General features: G+C 39.7%; 1 protein-coding gene across 2 annotated transcripts in view; it reads left to right on the top strand.

Moving 5' to 3' along the window:
• LOC135172819 (plexin-A4) overlaps positions 1 to 13570 on the top strand; it is a 150334-nt gene that overhangs the window by 33352 nt on the left and 103412 nt on the right. The window lies entirely within an intron of this gene.

Here is a 13570-nt window from a genome sequence, read left to right as displayed (position 1 = left end):
CGCTTCATCAATTTACTTGTTTAACAACAAAAATTTCCGGGAACATAAGATGAATAATTTTTTGTGCCAACAGTTTGAGTTTAGTCTGAATATGATATTCAGCTTTCTCAGTGAATGTTGAAAGTTTTGGAAGCCATTGAAATATTGATAGCCCTTCAAATACACGAGAAATTTAATGGTACATATTTAGTCCATTAATTTTCAATACTTCACCATTTAATACATGAAAATTTAACAGGTGTATAGTTGGGGTTAATTGTCACATTCCCTCCCCCCTCTCTCCACCCTGCCCAAAATAACCTGTCTGCCTCTATCAAGGTTACCCATTACCCTATATCAATAAGTATGAGTTAAAGCCCCTAAAATATTTTTACCTTTCACTGACATCAACTCAGTTCCCCTTCTCGTCGCACTGTCTGCATACCTTAAAAAAAAACAACCGCTTGTCCCTCGTCTTCACCGGATCTTAATCGTCGTGCTGGAGAATCGCGTGTCGGTGTTTCCTGTCACGCGAAAAAACATCTCAACAAAAAGTAGTAGTGAAATAAATAAAAATAAAAAAAATGGAGAGAATGAAAAGAAACGTCTTAGATGTCTGAAAAATACATAACTAGAACGATGATGGCTCTTCACGTGCTTGTTGGTAGCTTTAAGGGCAGTGGGCCAACGCTCTCTGCACATCGTGGAAATAACACAATGGCCCCAAGCGCACGATAAACAGTTGGAAATATAGTACTCGAGTTGGTGGTATGGTCGATGTGCATAGTAGATGTCAGGAGGATGCCCCCCGGTGTTTTACCTCCTTAAACTGTAATCGCAATGTTACCATCGGCAAAATTCCATTGTATATTGTTACATCGTTCCCCCTCCCACCACCCCTCAATATTTTTATTATAGGAAAACGGTAATGCCTACCGATAATAACGATTTTATCGATTGAGTTTGATGGCAATGGGTGGAGGAAGGTAGGGATGGAAACAAATAGACGGTAAACCCGATAGGAAAGGTCAACGATAACTATCGGCCTTTTACAAGGATTTTATGTATTGCATGAGATGTATAGAGAGAATCATGCGTCACGATAATATCGATTTTTACTTGGAAGGATATCACTTGTGTATCGAGTTCAATGAGCCTGAATTCGCTTTCACGAGTATTTGTTAGCAATCGTCACGGTTCAATTATTTGTCGGGCACGTGGATTGAGGAAGAGAGGGAGGGGGTAATTGACGTCAGGTGGGACTTCAGTTTGGTGTTTTTTTACGGTGAATTTCAAGGTTATTTTTGTCGGTAAAGTTATTCGGGGAATGCGGATTTTTGGATGAGAGTGGGGAGAGAGAATGTCTTTCACTGTTTCTGGGAAGAAAATTATATATTTCGTAATGAGATTATCAGTTTGGTAATTATGTTATTTCAACAGCATAACATTCTTGAGGGATTGAATAGAAGAGTGAAATTGCTTGCGGAGTCGGGAGAGAATAGAATTTCAAGGAATGCTTAGGAGTAATTATCATGAAATTAGGAAATTTTATCAGAAATCGAGGGAAGAGCGAGAATATCTGATGTCAGTCGATTTCTCAATTAAAACGTAAAAATTAAAGAAATTTAAGTGAATTAAAAAGTCAGGAATTTTCTTTGAATTCGGAGGAGAGTTTGGAAGAATTTGATATTATTGGGTAGTTGGTGCCATTCCATTAACCAGAGTTTTACAACTAATTTTGACCAATTAATTTTCAAATTAGTGGCATTGTCTAATCCATCATTTTCCTCGTACTCCACACGTCGAGAACATTCAAATACCGGAATCAAACTAAATGTGGTTTTGCGGTCACACATTTCAGACTAACATTGCACCCGTTGTACACTCGCCTAGGAAACTCGAGTAAACAAACGAAGCTGGAGTAACAGCGTTGAAATGTCGACGCAGTTTGAGCAAGGGATTTCAACCTTAAACCAGATAGTTGCATTATCGTCTCGATGTTCACTGTTCGTCGTATTCCTACCATTCTCGCTCGAATGGGTAAAGCCAAGATACTGAGTTACGTTTCTTGTCGTTTTACTCTTATTCCTAACTTCATCGTTATTCTCTCAATCGCAGTAAGAGTTTCAGTGTCAAGAGTCAGCTTTGTTTTTTTCACGCTGGAGTTTATCGTTCAAGCATTTGACAATAAAAAAAAAACTTCACCTCTACACTGTAGAGAGAAAATTCAATCTAAAAATATTTTCGTTGGAAAATTTTCCATATTTTTCTTCCAATTACTCCTTGTCACTTCAATGAATTCAATTAACGATTGTTTGTAATCTTGAGCTGCCAGGCAGATGTGGGAGGGGAAAAAATTCAACAAGTTCATTCTTAACGATAGACGTATGTAATGGAGGAAAATGATAAAAAGCCCAGTGTAAATATAAAGTGTTATTTAGTGATATTAAATCGGAGTGTATCAACTAAGTCATTTCCGTTGGATATTGCTCATAGAATGGAGACTCGTCACGAGTAATAAAGAAAAATACAATGTCACGGAATGCAGGCAGTGCACGTAATGCGTTTCCCAACTTGTTCTTTTTCTTTCTTCTTAAATCTATTTTTATTTCATTATGTTTCGTTTTGTTTTGAGATTCAGGAAAATAAAGATAACAGTTTCGTCGTTATTGCACTCCATGTAGAGGCGGCTGATGTGCTCTCGGTATCGGACGACCGGTACCGTCTCCACTCGAGTATTCTTTGTCTCGTCGAGGGGAGACATGTAATGCGGAAACACATTGGTGGCATGGAGAGTTACCGTTTCTGTGCAGTTTCTTTTCAATTAATTATCCCGATCCGGCAATCGAGATCAAGTCTACTCCGACTATAAGGAAAAGAAGATGCCACTGAGTAGTTTATGCTCTCTCGATATCGTATGTCACATTTGCGGTTAGAAAGCCGGATTTGTGGGGGGTATTAGATGGTTTATCAGGGAGAAAATTATTTTAGGATTTGGAATAATTAATTCATCACATTCTTCGATCTCCGCCTCTAGGAGATATTCAGGAACAACATCCTTAATTAATTTTACACCGATTTCCCTCATTTTAGATACAACTTCCGCTCTGATTACTTTTATCTTAATTTCATTTGACAGTTGTTCCGCTCGCTCGTGCCTCACACACGCCACAATCTCCTCTGACTCATTACTTATCTAATTATAAATAATCGCACATTCAAAAACTGGTCAATTATCGTATGCTGAAAATCATTCGTAATTAATACAATAAATGTGCCTTCGTTTCACGGGTCAGGGGACTTCCGGTCTCAACGATAATTTCGTCTAGTCTGCGGTCATCGTCGGCACCGACTCCTCGCCCCGATCCTCGTCGTACATACACACTCTCAGCATGGCTCCAATGCTCAATTTCTTTTTCGCTCATTCGGCCCAGCCGTAAAACCCGCCCGTTCCGTATGGTCGACTCTATCCGAGTTGACCAAGGCATTAGTTTTCTACGTGCTCTCTCACTCCCTTCCTCCCACAATTCCCCATTCTTGTGTATTTTTTTTTCTCCTTCGACTTTTTCACCTCTTTAAAACCTCCTTCTACCTCCCCCACCCCACAGCGACTCATTTTACCCCCGTGAATGGTGGCTATTAAATCTAAGTGGCTCACAGCCCTAAATCCTCCCGGGTTGCGATAAAAATTCCGGAAATTACTCTCCTGTACTTTGCACACCTACCGGGGTACTCTTTAATACCCATCCGATACATGGGGTGTAATAAATTCATTGGTTAATACATTCACAGGGGGGAAATAATTTTTTTTTTATTATGAAGTACATGAATTTTACATTCACATATTTCTTAAAATTCAATTGAAAATATGGTGTTGGATTTGGTGGGCGGTTTATGTATAGAATAATTTGTTTTAGTCAGGGTTAGCTCTTCAATGATTGTTGAAAAAGTAAAATTTTAACTTTTTTCATCAATAAAATCTGCGCAACAATCGGCTGTAATTCCTGACTAATTAGAAATATAATTTATCCGATGTGCAATGGGATTTTCACAAGAATACATTGTTTAATCAAACGAAATAAAAAAAATGGCACTTTTCTTCGTGAATTATATCACCGGATTTCCTACAACTCCATGCTAATGAAATTATCAGTTCTCCCATCCCAGAGATGGAAATTTAATTCCATAAAATTGATTGGATATTCAACTAATTGCCCACACCTCATATTAATTAAATAAACGGTTTCATCATTAAAAACAGCAACCGAGTTGCCGGGACATTCTCTCAAACAGATGAGATAAAATGATCGAATGACGCAATCAAATGGACCTTTGTTATTTTTAAAGGACAGTATAGTGCGCTCAACTGTGCTTCATTAAACTAAAATATAAAACAATTAAATTCGCACCAATCACCCGATGCTTTTCGAACGTCATTTCCTCCAAATATAACAGCGTTATTATTCTATTATTTTCTTTTATTGAGATTGTCAAATACGATTTAATCACGGATGTTTAATTCCCAGGGTGAATTTCACTCACATTAATTTAAATTCCATGGAATTTTAATTATAACCCCGTAATAGTATTTTTGATTACATTATCTTGTTATTATTTTCTTTCCACTTCATTTTCACATGAGCAATTTGTGAGCATGAACAATGTTCAATTTGGAGATTGTATTAATGAATCCTGTAAATGTGGAAATTTAATTTCATTGAAAAATTGGTAATTATTGAGAGAGTCATGTTACACCCGAGAGTGAAAAGTTCCCATGACAAACTTTTTGCAGAGGTGTGTTGAAAAAATTTTTCCATCACACTTTGTGGGAACAGTTCGATTTTCATTACTAGGCCGAAAAAAAAGTCTTTTCAGACGAGTGCGAACATTATGAACAATGCAATCACATGAGTCAGAATGTGATACGAACTTTGTGACAAAAATAGCTATTATTCACTTGAAATACATGGCTCCTCTAATTTTCGAGCAGTGGAATATTCCACGTGATGTCAGCCCACAACGACTGCGTCAGTTCAGTGCACTCGACCAATGCAATGACTACTCGGTTGTTTGTTTGTTTAATTCTCGTATTTAGTTTCTTCCTCTCAACATCCAACGAAAACGAGAATTTATGTACCGACAAATAAAACAGTGGCTCCGTATCACAACAGCTTTCTACAGTAGAAATTCGTCGCGCGGATTCTCATGGGGCGTAAAGGAGGGAGGAGGCCATTGCTGTTGTGGGGTGCAATTCAAATAAATAAGTGTACGTAACACGGGAGAACAGTTGTCATAGGTTTTCCCCAGTTGATTGTACAATGAAAATAAATAAAATAGTGAAGCTGGGGGAGTGACGACTCCCCTCGGTCTATTGTGCTTGGCTGTCAGTTTTCGGTGCTGCTCGCTCTCTCCTTTTTCCTCATTTGTCGAGTGCATTAGATAGACTGGACTTTGAATTCATCGAGCATGTAAAGCCTACAGTGTTGCCGATTCTATAGTTGGGGAGACTGACACCTTGAAGGTTAGCGAGGGGACAGATAACTGGGGGAAACAAGTGTAGGGTGAACCTCACCATTAATCGTTTGTGGAAGTGAAAATTTTATGTGGAAGAATTTTTTTTCATAAATAATATTATCATCAGGTATTTATCAGCTATTTAAAATTCAAAGGAATTCTGACTAAAATTTTTAATTATCTTTCTAAATCATGAATTTTGGGTAAAGGATGATGAATGCATGGCGGGAAATTCTTTTGAAAAATTCTGGTTCCAGCGTGGGAAACGGATCGGAATGTTTGAGAAAAATTCCAGTCCACGTTACTGACAATTTTATAGTATAACAACTGGAGTTTTTAGTGTATTTCAATAACGAGTAAACGATTTTTTAAATAATTGGAATCTATAATTTCCATAGATGTTCTCATCAAATATTGATTTCCGATAACAAAATTATCTAATTTCCCAAAGCTCATTAAAAACAAATGATTTTTTATAAAAATGAGAAACACCTCATTTAATATGGAATTCCCTGCAAGCTGATTCCTTCTAAAAAGGGTAGAAATTCTTAAACAATTAATTAAGTATTAACAATGATTATCATCAACACGTGGCACATTTTCAATTGTATTTTCAAGCCCACTGACCCTCCAACTGTTTCCACTTGCCATATCCACATTTATATTTTCGTTCCTCCTAAAACTCCGTCATCCTAGTATTTTCCTCATCTCCGCCCTCACCAAAACGCCCGGAAAACCACCACTCGTCTCACCCCCCTATTTTCCGTTCATAAGAACGGACGCACGTCCGTCTGCAGAGCGAAACATCTGTTAAGATGAGTCTAGCTCGCATCTATACCCCTGGAAAATATATAACAGCACAATATTTTCTCATTCTCCTCTTCTTCCACCATTTTGCACTCTTCCCCATTCCACAATCCTCCCCGTCCCGCACTCTCACCCATACTCTGGGTTTATTTTGCGGCCCAGGGTAAAATGCTCATGTCAAACCTCACGTCAGCTACTTCTCTACCTTCTTTTCTACCCCATGCTCTTCCATTCTCTTTCTTCCGCTTCACGATTCCTCCCCAAAACCTCCCCATTCTCACCCTCCGTACTCTACATATATACAAGCCAACGATAAGATATTTTATGTTTACGCTCTCGCCCCGCTGTTGGCGTTACGTAGACGAAATAATTTCCCTCCCGTGAATGTGAAAATATAATACTAGAAACAAAAAGGAAAATTACGAAAATCATGATAAACAGGGGTTTTCAGTCTATGGAAAATAAGTTCAGGAAAATTATTTGGATTGGAAATTTTCTATTGTGATATATTAAAAAATTGACAAACGTTCATGAATTTTATTCTATTCAGAATATTTTTCAATACTTTTCTCATCGTTTATTTTATACCCATTGTTTCAGTTCATTTGAATTGTTTCATTTTTTTTTTAATTCACAATCATAATGTAGGAGGAGGGAGTGGGTGGGTTGGGGCTATTCTCTGGTTATCGATGGTATTATTCAACTAATAATCCTAATAAGTACTTTAGAACCGAATACGTTTATAAATTGAGAGAGACAGTGTGTATGTATCCAAGACGCGGGAATAATAACGATGCATGCGCGATGGAGGGGAGGGAGGGAGGGTTGCAGCCCCTGGGCACTTGCAGGGCGGAGTACAAAGAAATGTGCATATATATACGAAAAAAAATGGTGGAAAAAAAGCAGAAATTGAGGGACGTGAGGGGGAAAAAGTAGAATGAGACATCCGGCTTTGTAGCTGCAATTAGCCTCGAGTACCTCGTATCCTCGATTCTAAACAATATCCAAATGGACGTTGAACGCACACGAGAAACTCCACTGGCCCTCCCCCTTCAACATTGCTTGCGGCTTTTTGCCAGAGTCGAGTGCACACGCTGAGTCCGGTTGTGTGCACACACATGGACCACTCGAGACTTGCATCATACATTTTTGTTTTTTATTCTCTTCCCCCCCCCCCTCCATGGATTTAAGGAGCTACGTGCAAACATTCAATTTACTCGGATTCAGTGTCAAAGAAAATAGGAGAATACAAGCGCTATTCATTAATTACCCTGTTATGTTTGCGTGGGCAAAATACAATTTTCACTACTTTGTGCGATAGAGTGACTATTGGGACACAGTTTGCACGGTTTGTTTCGCATATCCCGAACATCTCATATGGCGATGAAAAATAAATAAATAAGAAATAGTAATTTTTAACTCGTGGCATTACATCACACACTAGTTTCAAAAGTAATAATTTTCTTTATATCGTCGAGTGCAATTGGGCCAGGATAATTATTTATTTTCGTATCGATTAAAATTGGAAGTTCAATCTCATCGAAATGTGTGAGCTAGAACTTAATCGACATTTGTCCTCTTTTTTTCTTTAAAACCATGAAGTGAACAAGTATCCACGGGAATAAAGACGAAGTGACATCGATTTATTTTAACGTCGTAATGTAACGTGAAACATCGGATTATACACGTGTATCCCAGTGGAGTTGGCACAGCTAATTGGTTCGAAATTATTCACGTTGTCCGGAACCGAGAATACAGTACAACGATGTGTGTGAGAGAATGGATATATCTCCATCTCTCTTACACATATACATACCCTCTCTTACCATATCCATACAGTGGTCACATCAGGGCGTGCATAGGCCCCTTCCTCCATTCCCCGTATGTATACAGCCTGGGCTCTTTGGTCTTACCCCATTACCTACACCATAACCATACACGGATTTACAACACCAGTGTGATCATGTGCCTCGGCTTGAAACTTTTCTCTCGTGATGGAATTCAATGTTGGGAAGACGCTGGCAGTTTTCTTGGCTTTCGTGTAATGGTATACGGTAAGGGTGAGGGAGAGAAAAGGGACTCTGTGGCCCCTTGTATACATTTTTCCATGGGGCACTCTGGGACTTACCTCTTTATCTCTGTCACGAACCAAAGGAGAACAGGGCGAGTGAGAGCGAGAGAGAAGGGGGGGGGGAGGAGGGGGCTAGTGCACGTGTACCGTGTGTACACGTGGAGTCGTATTTTCTACGTGCACTTGAAGAATATACCCATTTATTTACCGGCGGGATTGAAAATTAGAGGTGAATTAGATTGCATCGAGGAAGTTGAAAATTAAAAAATAATATCGTGACGTTGGGGAGGACGTGGGGAAGAGAATAAAATTGTTGGAAATTTTTTCATTTCACGTTGAAGAGGGGATAAATTTTCCACTGAGATTTTTGGAATATTTCACCAAGTGACAATTAAAATGGAAAAAACTACATGAAGAATTTCTTGTTTTTCATAGAATTCATTTTTCTCGCAGTTTCAAATGAAACAACAAATTGTTAAATTCATCTTTCCCTGCGCTCTCATTCTGCGAGAGTTTGTAGCTCGCTCCATCAGGAAAACTCCGTCTCTCTCCATGGGAGAAATAAAGTGGCGTTCTGCTAGTCTAGCGTGTTGGTTGCCACGAGAGTGTAGAAGTTGAGAAAAACAGCGAGTCGTAGTGAAATAAAAAGAAAAAAAAAATCACATAAAATGAGACAGCGGGGAAAACCGGTTGCAGATAGTTTACCCGTGCCTCCCAGACGATACGGTTAATCTTCGCACCAAGCTCTAAATAAGGAGATTAAAACGTTGAGAGCGAGGGAGGAGAGAGTCGAGTTGGGGGAGACAAAAAAGGATTTTGAGAAAAAAAAAAAACGAGTGAAACACGGGAGATGCGTTGTCCCGCGGACTTATCGCGTTAATAAAACTCGAGCGTTCACTTGAACGTTCTACGTAGCGTCTTACACACGACTTCTAACAAAAATACCGAGAGGGTAAAGAGCCAGTGGAAGTGAAGGTGATCGTTTAGAACTCTTAATGACACTTCGAATTTCTATTAAGGAAATTTAAAGTTTCGGGTGAATATCTGCCTTCTCTGGTTTTGCTTCTGTACAACTGTTTGCGTATACCTTTTTTTTCGCTCCTCTTCGCTCGAGTTTTTTCCCTTCTACGTCTTCTCTACCTCTTCCTAACCATTTATACCGCCTGGGGCTTAATCCAAGTTTCCTTGACGATCACATTTGTTACCTGAATCGCTGGTTTAAAAGGCAGTTCTCTCCCTTCCTCTTCACCCTCCCTACCACTTCTGTGCGCCAGTATTCTGCAGTGGTGTAACGGTACCCCTTTACAATATTTCTCCACCCGCCCTCCCCCCTCCTCACCCCTTCGTCGCTCTTTCTCTGCGTTTTTTTTTTTCATTCGTGCCTTTATCGTCCTCTGACGTGATCTCGTCTCATTTCATTTCTCTCTTTCTCGTTCGTCTCTTTCGTATGACGACTCTCTCTCCCTCTCACCTTTGGCCCTCCACTTCTTTCGATTCCCTTTTTTTTTTCTTCTCCTCTTTGACCTGCACAAACCACCCAGAGGTTCTGCCAGTGTGTCGTAACGCGCTTGACCGACCGACACGAACCATTTAAATTCCATGCTCGCACGAGTGAAAACTTTTCGTTCGTGCTTACTACCTGCAACCGAATATATCCCCCCCCCCAACCCCCTTCCCCACCATCCAGCTTCCTTGATCGGATATATGTATTTTTTTATACTCCAGTTTCGCCTTCTACCCTTTTTCTTCGTTTTAATCTCGTTTTATGTGCACATGACTTTTCTCTCGAATAGCGAATATCACCGATATGACGTTCGATATCGTGAATTTTTTTTTTTCTTCTAGGAGTTGGTTTTTTTGTTGCTTTTGATGTATATGGCTCTTGGAGAAATGACATTTTCCGACGATGATAAATTTTATTTCCCGCTTTTTTTCTTACGAAGGGCTGGGGTGAGGGGTAAAAAGTACTAGAAGACTTCTGTCCTGAGAGGAAAGGTTCTTGAGTGGAGTATTATGATGGGGAAAGGGTCAGGGTTGAGGTGGACAGGTGGACAGTTATTCCAGGAGATTTTAATGTCGAATTTTCCAGGGCGATTGTATTTTTAGTAAAAAATAGGGAGTGGAAAAATTTCAAAAAATTTCTTGACATCTTTCGTGGCAATGGAAAGATGGAAATTTCTAGTAGTGGTGGAATTTCATTGAATTGATTGAAGAAGTAGTGGAGTATACGTAATACATGTGGGATAATTAAACGACAAAGGCCAGTCTTAATTAGCAGCATGTAACGCATGACTCTGCGTGTCACGTTGGGGCTTTTCGTATGCATAGTGGACTGAGTATTCTAGATCTAAACAATTTGATGAAATGTATAATTCATGGGTGAGGTTGGGGAGAGGGGAGTGAAGGAAATGCATTAATTTGTGGTGAAGTACTTCAGGTACATGATAAATTTATGATTAAATAAATTTAATGATACAATTTTTTAGATTAAATTTTACCACTCGTCTTTCTTTCGATACTTTGAAATTTAATTTTCAAGGAAAAAATTACTCACGGTAATGATTTTTAATGAGTGTAAAATGTATGTGGTAGTGTGGACATTAATCTGCGCCACGTGCTTGATCTTGATAGGAAAGGGGGTACTACTTAAACGAGAGAGACTCCTCGAGGGTCCAACCAGAGGAGACCTCCCTACTCGTTTTGCACTCTTCACCGTCATCATCGTGTGTTCCCGGTGGAAGTTTGTGACCCACCGAGAATCACGACTTCTTCACTCTGTATATGTCCTCCTTGGTTCGTCGTGAACTCCCGAGGAGCCACCACGATTGCGTATATATTATAATCCCTACCATTCGCTCCCTCTGCTCACTCTCCTCAAGGTTCTTTTTCATCTTTTTTTTTTCTTCCTCGACCCCGTGACCTTAAAGAGCGCAAACTGACATCCAAATGTATATCTCCAACACGTGCTTGTTAACTTCGTTAGAGACTTATTCTATAATTGAGTCGAGTGGTTGGGCTGGAGATAAAAATTGAATTCAATTATTTACACCAACTGAGAACTTTATCGTACGATAGGGAGAGCTATTTCCGTACCAAGGATCCACTGGTGGAGGATTTTACTGTAAAATTTTGATAATCAATTTACACACATACATTGAGAAATTTTATTCTGACGTTTAATAAATTTAAATCTCTCAGTGCAGTTATTTTCATGCAGTACCAGTAGTTTTCAGTTCAATTTTTCTTACTTAGTATAAAATTTCCTTCACCAGTGCTACCAGCTCCTTTCCTACTCCATTTGTGCAGCATCCATTCTTAGGAATCATGACAAAGACTAAAAAAATGGAAATATCTTACTTCCTTAATTGCCTTCCTCATATACAGAATCATAAAACGCGAAAGAACTCAATAATAACAGACTGAATCAACGTGAGGACTTCCGGGGGGCAATTTCTGGGATACCAGGTGCAAGTGGTAACCGAGGTAAACTGGTTACACTGAACTCGGCTATCTCTCAAGCCCAAAACCAGATGAATAAGACGAAGGGGGGAGTAAAAAAAAATTATAAAACAGAATCAAACTGAAATATTCTCCAAGGACGTGAAATAAAGTTATTCTCCCTGAGCAGAAGGGAAACGCCGAGTCTTCTCGTCGAGGAGGGTTTACCAGTTGAAGGAGGTGTAATAAAAATGAAATCCACCGTCCTCGTCATTTCTTTTACTCAACATATTCCTTTTACCTTCCTTTATTCCTCCACATTTCACCTTTTTTATTCTACTGAGGCCCGATATCGTCATCAACGTGAGTGCGTTTCGTATACGAGGTTTTCACATATAAACCTGTGCGTTTCATTTTGCTAAGGGAAGTGGAATACTTTAGGATCTGGTGGTGGGTAGGGGAGAAGTTCGAAGGCACCTGGGTACCCATCGTCGATAAATCGCTGTTGGTTCAGAGACTCTTCCTCCCGTCGTTTTTCTCCCCCATTTTTTTTTCTCTCTTTTTCTTTTTTCTCCGATGGGAGAAGGGGGTCGAGGACATCTCAGGGTTCTATCGGTATCCGTTGGATCTGGCCATACGGTCATTCGCATCACCCAACAACGTAATACCATCACCAGATCTCCAAAAAAAAAACCCAGATCCCTTCATCCCAAATTGTCTACAATCCCCAATTTATCGATGTTCGATATAAATCCGCATTTCTTCGTCCTTCAGAATCTCCATAAGTGTAGCAATACGTTCAATCCAGCATCAGTATTAGTCTTATTTATCGATTTTTCCTGACCCCATGTAACCCTCACATCTGAACTTCTTAACGACAGAGATTACTGATAACAAATCTGGCGATTGCACGACAAAATGAAAAATGATACCAATTTTCGTAAGAATTTCGGACTTTCGGAGGATATAATCAGTTCCGTCGTCTCCCTAGTGATTTCTAGATAATAGTAAATGCCACAGTGACAGAACGGTTTTGTTGGAGATGCACCTGTGTTGATTTATCATCTAACCCCATCACAGGGTCTTCCAAAAAAAACCAAATGTTCAATCGAAATTGCCTTGCAATTCCAAACTCGTCGATGTCCGATATAAATCCGCTCAGCTTCGTCCTTCAGGATCTCCCTAAATGTTCCAATACACCCAATCCAGCAGCAGCGATTTATCGACTTCCTCTGACCTCCACACAACCCTTACATGTCAACTCTCGAAATAGTCAAATAAAAAAAAAGTCACTGATAAAAAAATCAATCGATATGAGGCTTTAACGAGTGGTGAAAAACGACTGAAAAAAAAATAATCGTGAAAAAAATTTCAAGAGTTCGTTAACGTCACGCGCCGGACTCGGGTATATCACGTGCGATATTGCGGCAAACTGTCCATCAGGTTAGTCACTCTGTGAACTGCCTTCCAATACGCATATCAGCGATCTCACTGAGTCGCCATGACGAGAGAGGGTGGAGAGGGGTGAAGTTAAAGGGCTCAGTGGTCAGTCGTATAACCCGAGGTTTACCTACCACAGTCAAGACAACTTGTATCCTCGAGCAATGCACACTCATACATAGACAGTTGATGAAGGTATTGGTGGTACATATGCACACACCAGCCAATTGCCTTCAGGATGGTTTTGAAATCAATCCCCGCGAGGAGAGTGCACTATCGATCCAATCCCAGCGTCTTCTTTTCACCTCTTTGGAGTGGGTT

This window comes from Diachasmimorpha longicaudata, chromosome 2 (assembly GCF_034640455.1).
Source record: "Diachasmimorpha longicaudata isolate KC_UGA_2023 chromosome 2, iyDiaLong2, whole genome shotgun sequence".
Taxonomy (NCBI): Eukaryota; Metazoa; Arthropoda; class Insecta; order Hymenoptera; family Braconidae; genus Diachasmimorpha; species Diachasmimorpha longicaudata.
This window is presented reverse-complemented; position numbering and strand designations above follow the sequence as displayed.